This window comes from Oryctolagus cuniculus, chromosome 2, assembly GCF_964237555.1.
Source record: "Oryctolagus cuniculus chromosome 2, mOryCun1.1, whole genome shotgun sequence".
NCBI lineage: Eukaryota > Metazoa > Chordata > Mammalia > Lagomorpha > Leporidae > Oryctolagus > Oryctolagus cuniculus.
The window spans coordinates 193329232-193339734 of NC_091433.1; positions in this window are offsets into that span (position 1 = coordinate 193329232).

Consider the following 10503-nt stretch of genomic DNA (forward strand, 5'->3'; position numbering starts at 1 on the left):
CACACACACACACACACACACACTGGGATATTGTTCATGCATGCAGATGTACATACATACACACTGGGACATTGACCCACACATGCACACACACACTGGGACATTGGACCCACACACACACACACACTGGGACATTGTACATATGCATATGCACACACACAGACACATCCCAGAACATTGTACATGCATATACACACACACACACACACACTGGGACATTGGACCCACACACACACACACACACACACTGGGACATTGTACATATGCATATGCACACACACAGACACATCCCAGAACATTGTACATGCATACACACACACACACACACACACACACTGGGATATTGTTCATGCATGCAGATGTACATACATACACACTGGGACATTGACCCACACATGCACACACACACTGGGACATTGTACATGCACACACACACACACACCCGGACACTATTGAACCTTAAAGAAGAAAGAAGTGCTGTCACTTGCAACCACACGAATGAGGCTGATGGACATTACAGTAAGTGAAATGAGCCAGGCACAGCAAGACAGGCTCTCACTCACACGTGCATTGGAAAGGCTGACCTCAGGGGCCAGCGTTGTGGTGCAGTGGGTCAGGCTGCCACCTGTAGCACCGACATCCCGTGTGGCCGCCAGTTCGAGCCCCGGCAGCTGCACTTCCGATCCAGCTCCCTGCTAATACACCTGAGCAGGCAGCAGAGGATGGCCCAAGTGCTTGGCCCCCTGCCACCCAGGCGGGAGACCAAGATGGAGTTTCTGGCTCCTGGTCTCAGCCTGGCCCAGCCCCGGCCATGGCAGCCATATAGGGAGTGAAGCACTGGATGGAAGACCTCTGTGTGTCTCTCCCTCTCTCTCTGTAACCCTGTCTTCCAAATAAGTAAACAAATCTTCTAAAGCATAAAGTAATCAATTCACTAATTAATTAAAAAGTCACACTCGCGGCCGGTGCTGCGGCTCACTTGGCTAATCCTCCATCTGAGGCGCCGGAACCCCAGGTTCTAATCCCAGTCGGGGCGCCAGATTCTGTCCCGGTTGCCCCTCTTCCAGGCCAGTTCTCTGCTGTGGCCCGGGAGTGCAGTGGAGGATGGCCCAAGTGCTTGGGCCCTGCACCCCATGGGAGACCAGGAGAAACACCTGGCTCCTGGCTTTGGATCAGCGCTGTGCGCCAGTTGCAGGGTGCCAGCCGCAGCAGCCATTTGGGGGTGAACCAATGGCAAAAGGAAGACCTTTCTCTCTGTCTCTCTTTCTCACTGTCTAACTCTGCCAGTCAAAAAAAAAGTCACACTTGCAGCAGCAGAGCGCACAGTGCTGGTTATCTGGGCTGGGGCTGGGGCGCTGTCGTCACAGCGGGCAAAGCTTCTGTCCTGCGCTGGCTCCAGAGTGTGGGGTGGTAATGTGCCCTCCGATTCGCTAAGGTGCTCGGTGGGCTGGCCTCAGGGAATAGCTGTCTCTCTGCAGCTGTTTGTCTGTTTTCTGTCACCAACAGCAATGCCACAGGCTGGGAGAGGTGTAAAGGGGCCCGTGTTGTGGTACAGCAGGTTGAGCTGCCGGTTGCGACAACTGTCAGCGGCTGTCGTGAGCAGGAATGTACAGGTGTCTCCAGGACCCCGTTCCCGATCCTGTGGATAGACACTCAGAGCTGGGGTTACTGGATCATAGGGGAACTCTGTCTTTCGTGTTTTTGAGAAACCTCCATATTGTTTTCCACAGTAAACATCAACTTGCATTCCGCCAACCCTACACACCAGTCGCCTTTTCTCCTCATCCTTTCCGACACGTGCTGAATGTGTGTGTCTGTGTGCGTGTGCATGTGTGTATTCTAACACGGACGAGAGATAGCTCACTGTGGTTCTGATTAGCGTTTCCCTGCTGATGGACGGTGTTCAGCCCTCGTATACCTCTCCGCTCTGCATTTTCTTTGGAGAACAGTGTGTTTAAATCACTTGTCCACTTTTTAACCAGGTCATTTTTTTTTTTTTTTTTTTGCTATGGGGTTGTAGGGGTTCCTTACGTATTTTGAATGCTAACTCTGTATCAGATATAGGCGAATGGTTTGCACGTGTTTTTGCCCGTTCTGTGGATTTTCTTCTCATTCGGCGACTGTATCCTTTGTGGCGCGGAAGTTCTTCCCCTCAGTTAGCGCTGCGGCTCCAGCCTGCCGTCTCCCTCTCGGCTTTCCCTCAGGATATCTGCAGTCCAGCCAGAGGCTTGTTGGTTTTGTGTTTGTGAAAACGCCAACTCTTAATTGTGTTGATTTCCCCCCATTCTCCATTGCATTTATTTGTGCTCTGATTTGGACCATCTTCTTCCTTCTCTCAACTTTGGGCTTGGTTTGTGAATCTCCGTGTTTGGTGAGGTGTAAGGCTGCCTTGTGTATTTGAGGTCTTTCTTCTTTCTCAATGGAGACATCTGTGGCTAGAAACTTCCCTGAGTTTTGGGGTGCTGTGTTTTTGTTTGTCTGTAGATTTTTTCTAATTTCCCTTTCGAATTCTCTGACCCAACTTTACCCTCACGCATATGTTGACTTCAGCGCACTTGTGAGTATTCCTGTTTTCCTCCGTTCCTGACGTCTAACTCTGTTCCTTGGTGCCTGCGTGATTCCGGGGCTTGGAATGATGCCGAGGGCTTGCTCTGGGAGTGAGTGCGGGGTCTCCACTGGGAACGTGCCGTGTGTGTCCGTGGCTGTGGAGAGCCATGTTTGGTGCGCGTCGGGTGCACTGGGCCAGTCGGCTGCTTCCTTGTTGATTTTCTTTCTGCATGATCTGTCCATCATTAGCAACACAGCACTGAGTTCTCCTACGGTGCTTGTGTTCCGTCCATTTCTCTCTCAGCTCTGTAAATGTTTGCCTCTAGTTTCGGATTCTCTGATGCCGGCTGTGTACCTATTTATAACTGTCAGATCTGCCTATGGAATTGACTCCTTTGTCTTTACATAAGGACCTTCTTTATCACTCGTGACAGTGCGCAAGTACCTGTTGTGTGGAATAGATACGGCTGCTCCTGCTTTTTCTGACCATGATTTGCATGGCATATTTTTCTGTCCGTTTACTCTCAAGTTATGGGCGTCCTTAAACCGAAAATGAGTCTCTTACAGACTCATTGGATTTTTTTAAAATAAAGATTTATTTATTTATTCGAAAGGCAGAGTTAGAGAGCCAGAGAGAGAGAGAGAGAGAGAGAGAGGTCTTCCATCTGATGGTTCACTCCCTAGATGGCTACAATGGCTGGAACTGTGCTGATCCGAAACCAGGAGCCAGGAGCCTCCTCCACGTAGGTGCAGGGTCCCAAGCACTTGGGCCATCTTCCACTGTTTTCCCAGGTCACAGCAGAGAGCTGGATCGGAAGTGGAACAGCCAGGACTTGAACCAGTGCCCATATGGGATGCCGACACTGCAGGAGGCAGCTTTACCCACTACGCCATAACACTGGCCCGGTTCATTGGATCTTGATTTTTAAAAATCCATTCATCCACTCTGTGTCTTTTGTGTTGAGTCCATCTACACCTAGAGGGATCATTTGTCGTTAAGGAGTTACTGTTGCAAGTTTGCTCATTCTTTTCTGTCTGTTTTGCGGTCTCCTGCTCTCCGTCTTCATGATTCGATGACGTTTTTTGTGGTGATACACTGTGACATTTTCTCTTTATCTTTATTGTATCTACAATAGGTTTTCCTTGTGGTTATCATGAAGTTTCCATAAAACTTCTTATAGTTATGACAACCTATGTCAACTTGCTAACAACTTCAATTGCATACAAAAACCACACCTTCGCTCCTCGCCCTCAACACTGTGAGCTACTGATGTCAGATTTACTTCTTTTTCTTCTGTGTATCCACTCACACATTTTTGTGGTTACAGCTATTCTTAAACTCTGCACCTGACTTTTATCGCAGGGTTAAAGTGTGGGGGTCAAGTGACTGAGCACTGCCATCCAGTACCGTGTTGTTCTGCACGTACCTGCGTCTTCACCTGTACCTGGGATTCCTACTCCAGACGATTTTGTGTTGCTACTTCGTGTCTTTCCATTTCAACTGGAAGAACTCCCTGTAGCGTTTGTGCAAGGCAGGCCTGCTGGTGGTAAGCTTCCTCAATTTTGTCTGGGAAAGCCTTTCTCTCTCCTTTAGTTAAAGAATTTATTCATTTATTTGGAAGGCAGAGTGACACAGAGAGGCAAGAGAGATCTTTCATCTGGTTCACTCCCCAAATGGCCGCAGTGGCCAGACCTGGGCCGGGCTGAAACCAGCAGCCAGGAGGTCCCTCTGGGTCTCCCACGGGGGTGGCAGGGCCCAGATACTTGGGCCAACCTCTGCTGCTTTCCCGGGCACATTAAAAGGGAGCTGGATGGGAAGTGGAGCAGCTGGGGCTCGAACTGGCGCTCAACATGGGATGCAGGTGTCACCAGCAGTGGCTTATCCCGCTGCCCCCCAGTGCTGGTGTCTCTCCCTTCTTTTTCTTTTTTTTTTTTTTTAAGATTTTATTTATTTGAAAGTCAGAGTTACACATAGAGAAGAGAGGCAGAGAGAGAGAGAAAGAGAGAGAGATCTTTCATCCACTGGTTCACTCCCCAATTGGTTGCCAAGGCCAGAGCTGCGCTGATCGGAAGCCAGGGGCCAGGAGCTTCTTCTGGGTCTCCCACACAGGTGCAGGGGCCCAAGGACTTGGGCCATCTTCTGCTGCTTTCCCAGGCCATAGCAGAGAGCTGGATCAGAAGAGGAGCAGCTGGGACTAGAACCGGCACCCACATGGGATGCCAGCGCTTCAGGTCAGGGCTTTAACCCATTGTGCCACACCACAGTGCTTGGTTGGCAGATTTCCTTCCGGAGCTTTGAATGTGTCATCTCACTCAGCCCTGGCCTGGGAAGTGTGACAGTGCGGGGTGTGACAGGGAGGGGTCCCAGGACTGGGACGAGCCGCCGATCTCTCTGATGTCAGCGCAGCGCGTCTCGGCACAGGCCTCGTGTCCTTGGGCCCTCATGAATGTGCACGTCCCTTTCTCACCCAGGCGCGTCCAGGGAGGCCCGGAGCTCTCTTCCCTCTCTGCTCCCCGCTCCCCTCCCTGCTGCTCGGCCTGTGTAACTGCAGACCATCCGTGTTGGAGTTGGCGGGTTCCGGAGCTCGCTCCTGTCCACTGTCGATGCTTGCTGGGCTGGCTGCTGGGGTCTGCGGGCTGTCTGCAGGGGCCCTCGGGGGTCTGAGGCACGTGTGGGCCATCCTTGGGGACCGTGGCCCGTCCAGCTGGCTGGGGAGCTGTGGCGATCTGCCGCCAGAGAGCACTGCCCCTTCACCTTAGCGTTCTCTGACCTCGGAGATGGACTCACACCGATTCCCTCTACCTTTGTTCATCAGGCGGGCCCGGGTGGAGTCCGGCGGGGCCGGGCTGCGAGCGTCTGCCCGTGACTCCGTCCGTGCGAGGGCCTGGCGCAGACCTGCCTGGCTTCCCGGTCTGCCCTTTGCCCAGGGTGGGGCCCTGACCCCAGCACGAGCTATTTGAGGGGCAGAAGCGGGTTTGTGAAGCTGGAAGCTTGTACGTGGGCAGGCTCGTATTTCACAAAAACGGTGGGGGGGGGGAAGGCAGCACAGAAGCGCAGAGGGAAACGGGGAGGGGAGGGAAGCTCACCTCTGACTGCTGCGCCCCGAAACCTTGCGCCAGGAGCGGCTCGGGGCACCGCTCCAGGCGCTCTCCTCGGTGTCTCCGTGCAAACGCGCCCGGTGCCCCGGCTCTTTCACAGCGATGCCGCGATCCGCCGTCCGCCAGCTCAGGCTCCGTTTGGCCAGGGGCTCAGGGCTGAGTGTCTGGGTTTATTTCGCCCGTCATCATCGTACGTTTATCTTTCGTACCCAAGGGGGTACTTCCATGGACTAGATGACTGGAGATTTCTCCCTGGGCAGAAGGTGTGGAATTTAAAATCTGTGAGCGGAGCAGTCGTGGTCCCATCACTGATGAATGTGAGCACACCCCGGGTGCGGCTGCTTCTGCGCGAGGGTGCGTGGCGGCGTGTGGCATTGGGCATCTTGTTACATTTCCATCCATCGACGCTGCTTCCTGGAATTCCCTGCTCACAGAATTCCTCCCCGTGTCCTGGTTTGCTGCTTCCTTCGAACGTCAGGTGCACCCCACCTATCCCCATAAATTCCTGCTTCGGCTGTTTGGATGCTGAAATGCCGCAGTCGGCCGGTTAGCGTCGCGGTTTGTTTGGAGAGCTTCTGATCACGGTTTTCCTGTGTATGCGCTCAGAGCTGCCAGTTCCTTTCTCCGATGTCACCTTGGTTATTCCTTGGTGGGGGACACCACGCTCAGGAGCTGCATTTTTGAAACATTTCCTACCTACCCTAGGTTTAAAAATTAAAAAGTATTTTACTCCAACACTTTTTTTTTTTTTAAGATTTATTTTTGAAAGCAATACAGAGAGTGGGGTGGGAGGGGAGAGAGAGAGAGAGAGAGAGAGAGAGAGAGAGAGAGAGACTGGTTCCAGTGCTGGGCCAGGCTGAAGCCAGGAGCCAGGAGCTTCTTCTGGTTTCCCACATGGATGGCAGGGGCCCAAGCACTTGGGCCACATTCTGCTGCTTTTCTTAGGCTATTAGCAGGGAGCTGGATGAGAAGCGGAGCGGCAGGGACTCGAGCCGGTGCCCATGTAGGATGCCGGCACTGCAGGCAGTGGCTCCACCCGCCGAGCCACAGCACGGGCCCTGCGTGGCTGTGCTTTGCAGCAGCTTCACCCGCTGTACCGTAGATTTTGTTTCTCTCTGCAGTGGACTTGCTGCTGGACTCGGGTCCTCCCCACTGGACTGTCTGTGCTGGTGCCAGCAGCCCCGTTCCCATTCTGCTCTCGTGTGTGCGAGGGCAAGTCCTTCCTGTGGTTCCCTTTAATTTTAAAGATTTTCTGAACTCCCTGTCCTTTTTTCCTCCGGAAGAACCATCTTGATAAGTTCCGTGACAAGTCTCCCACGGCTTTTGGCTGGAGTTCCATTGAATTTATAGATTACTTGGGAGGCACAGTCACATCTTTGAAACGGGAGTCTTCTTACCCAGGAACAAGGTCTTTTTAAAATAAGAAAAGTTTGCAAGTTTTCTTTAAATGGGTCTTGTCCTTGTTTTGGTTAGTTTATTCTTATCTTAAAACATTTTTTAATGTGTTAGTTTCATTTATTTGAAATACAGACACACATAGACAGATACATAGATGGAGAGATCTTCCATCACGTTGTTATCTCCCAAAGCCTGCAACAGCGGAAGCTGGGCCAGGCTGAGCCAGGAGCCAGGACTCCATGCAGGTGTCCCACTTGGACGGCAGGAACCCGAGTACTCGAGCCACACTGGCTGCCTCCCAGGTCATGCGGGAAGCTGGACTGGAAGCAGAGCTGCATTTAACCCACGCGCTCTGGTAACGGAGGAGGGTTTCCCAGGAAGCAATGTGGCTGCTGAGCCGATGCCCCCCACGACGTAATCTTCACGTCGTATGAATGGGAGGGTTTAAGTGGTTCCCAACTGTTGCTACTCTAGGAAAGGTTTTTCTCCCCTGACATCCTAGTTATGCCTTCGTTTTAAAAGGATTCCTTTGTGTCACACACCCTGGAAATAATGATCGCTTTTTGTGTCCGTTGGGGTCCCTGGGGTTTCAGGGTGAGGGTATGTGATGCCATTTTTTGCGGACGTCTCCTAATTATGTCTGCACTTGGGTGAAATTTTAGACTATTTTGTAGGGCAAGGCACTGGCGGCCGGCACGTGGGAGGCAGGGCTGGGCCTGGACCCTGGGTCCCCCAAGCCTGGCCCAGTGCCTGCCTGTGTGGCTGGCTGGGCGGATTCTAGCACACAGCCCTCGCTTGCACCTTGTGCTACCTGGCATTGCCAGTGTATGTGATGCCTACACGAAGTCACAGAGCCCATGCGGCTTCCTATTGACTCCCCATGGCCCTCTCGCAGAAGGAGGCCTTTGGAACTGACGCGTCTGTAAGAGAGGGTCACAGGTGAGTCCCAGGTTCCCCGAGATTGTGGGAGACGGTGAGGTTATATCCTAGCCCGGGGTCCACGCTCCCCCGCCCCCTCCCCTTTGGCTTATATGTCTTCTATCCCTGACTCAGCCCGGCCGACTTATCCCTTAGTTCCTGAGACTGAAAACATCACTGGCAGTGTGGACACAGGTCTCCTGGGTGAGGAATCGGGGTTGGTTCTCAGGTCATCGAGGGTCACCAGCGTGACTGCAGGGGGTGGGGGTGTGTGACACCTTGGGTGGGCGTCGACTAGAACAGCCTCACCGTGGGGAGCAGGTGGTAGCTCCCTGGCTGCACCTACGCGCCCTCACGTGTGCCGTGTGTGCTCTGGCTCTGGGTGTCAGTGCCTGTGGCAAGGCGTTTCCTGCGTGTCACCTGTGCGAATCCCTGGTTCTGTGCAGAAGGCTGAGGTTGGAACAGCTCTCGGCTTGTCTTCCACCCTCTCGCCTCTCCTCCTCCACACCTGTCTTGGGGGTGCCGTAGCTGGTGGCGCACGGTGCAGGCCTGGGCCCAGCTCTGTAGTGGTTTCCTGTCCCAGGGGAGGTCTCCTACAAAGCATTCTCCAGGAAGTCAAGGGACAACGCTGACTCAGCCCTGCAGTGGGACCGGCTGGGGGAGCCCCGCTCCTGGCCCTGTGACCCCACCGCCACCCCCGCCCCGCCTGGCCAGGCACAGGGTGTCAGGACTGAGGGCTGCGCTGCGGCGGCCAGGTGGGAAGTCATGAGCACTGTCCAGGCGCCCTGCCTGCCACCTGGGAGGTGTTGGCCCCTGGGGCACCTGCGGAGGAACCACAGGTACTGGAAAGCCTCCCAGACCGACAGGTACAGCAGGCGGGGCCTTTTGGGGAGGGGCCTCCTCTCACTGTGGGTTAGTTTCCACGGATGCTAGGGCGAGCTGTCTCCTGAGATGGGGGCCATGTGCTGCTTGGCTGGGGGCCAAGTGCTGCCTGCATTCCAGGGACAGGAGTGTGGCCCTGGCCCCTCGGTCCAAGGTGGCCCCTGGCCATCGGCACGGGGCCAGGTTTCTGTGACTAGATCTTTGCACAAAGCAGTGGTGTTGGTGCTCGGGGCTGGGGTGGGGCTGCTGGTACCCGTAGGTGGTCCCGCAGTGCAGGGGGGCTGGGCAGCTGTCCCCTGGGTCCTGGCCTGCAGTTACCCAGGCCCTTACTCACTGCCCTGTTGCCTGCAGAGTGTGTGGGGCTGTGTCTCAGTCCGCTATCTGATGCTCTGAGAACGGCGGACCGGCAGATTGATAGGGTCTTTGAGTGGCGACTTGGACTCCCCGGCAGCAGAGAGTGGGGGCTCTCGGGTGAGGCCTGGAGGTGACAGGGAGGTGGTGGTCATCCTGGCACATAGACCAGTGCGGGGCAGGAAGCGTGGAACAAAAGGGACAGGGTTGGCCCTGAGTCATAGGCAGGGCAGTGACACCAGATCTGACACCAGATCTGCGAAGACGCGCGTGGGTCTCTGCCCGCTGCTGGGCGACCGGCCGCTCTTTAAGTGGCGTTCATCTCACGTGGCTCTCGATTTCCAGGGAAGCCTGGGGGGAGAATGGCCAGGCTGGGGGTCAAGTTCCAGGTCACCTTGAGGCATTTGTGGGGTGCAGGGTCAGCCAGAGAGAGCGGGGCTCTGCCTGCGGTCTGGGGGCTCCTGTTCGCTCCAGACACAGCCCCATGGAGCCCAGCCTGGTCTGTTCATCCTCACTCGAGGGCGCCTGGACCCGGGGCCTGGCGCATGCACACAGGCCACAGCAGGGGCGACCAGAAGCCCTCCAGAGGCCAGGCTGCGTGACGAGCGGGGGACTGTCCTGCTCCCTCGCTCGCTCCGTGAGGAGCTGTCACGTTGCGAGAGCTGGGGAACGGACATCTGTAGCCAACGTCCACTGACTGAGCTTGGACTGAGCCCTTGCCTCCCAGGAGATGGCCACACGCTGTCCCCTTGACGGCGGCTTGTGAGACGCCTGAGCCAGAGGCCCCTGCTAGCCAGTCCCAGATTCCTGGGCCCTGGGAGCGGTGAGGCGGCTCCTGTGTGCTGCGTCAGGCTGCTGAGTCTGGGGACTTGGGTTTTATAGCCCTGGGCAGCCAGCGAATCGGACCCTCTCAGCTGTGTGTGAGAGCACGGCCCCAAAGCCAAGTGCACCGACATCAGGAAACTTCTGTGGGTTCAGATCCTCACTCTGCCGTTTACAAAGCTGCACAGCCTTAGGCAGGTGTTAACTCTGCAGGCCTCAGTCCCTTCATCTGTAAAATGGGGACAAGAACAGCCCCCGTGTCCCAGGGCAACTGTGGGGATGAAATGAGGCAGGCCCCATGAGTGACTTGGAAGAGCACTAGCACTCGACTGTCACCACCGTCATCGTTGTGGTCCGCCCGTGCTAATGCTCCCACAATTCCTGTTCACCAAGCTCACCTTTCCTCCTGCACTTTGCACCTCTGTCCTCCATTAATTAATTAATTAATTAATTATTTTTTTTGACAGGCAGAGTTGACAGTGAGAG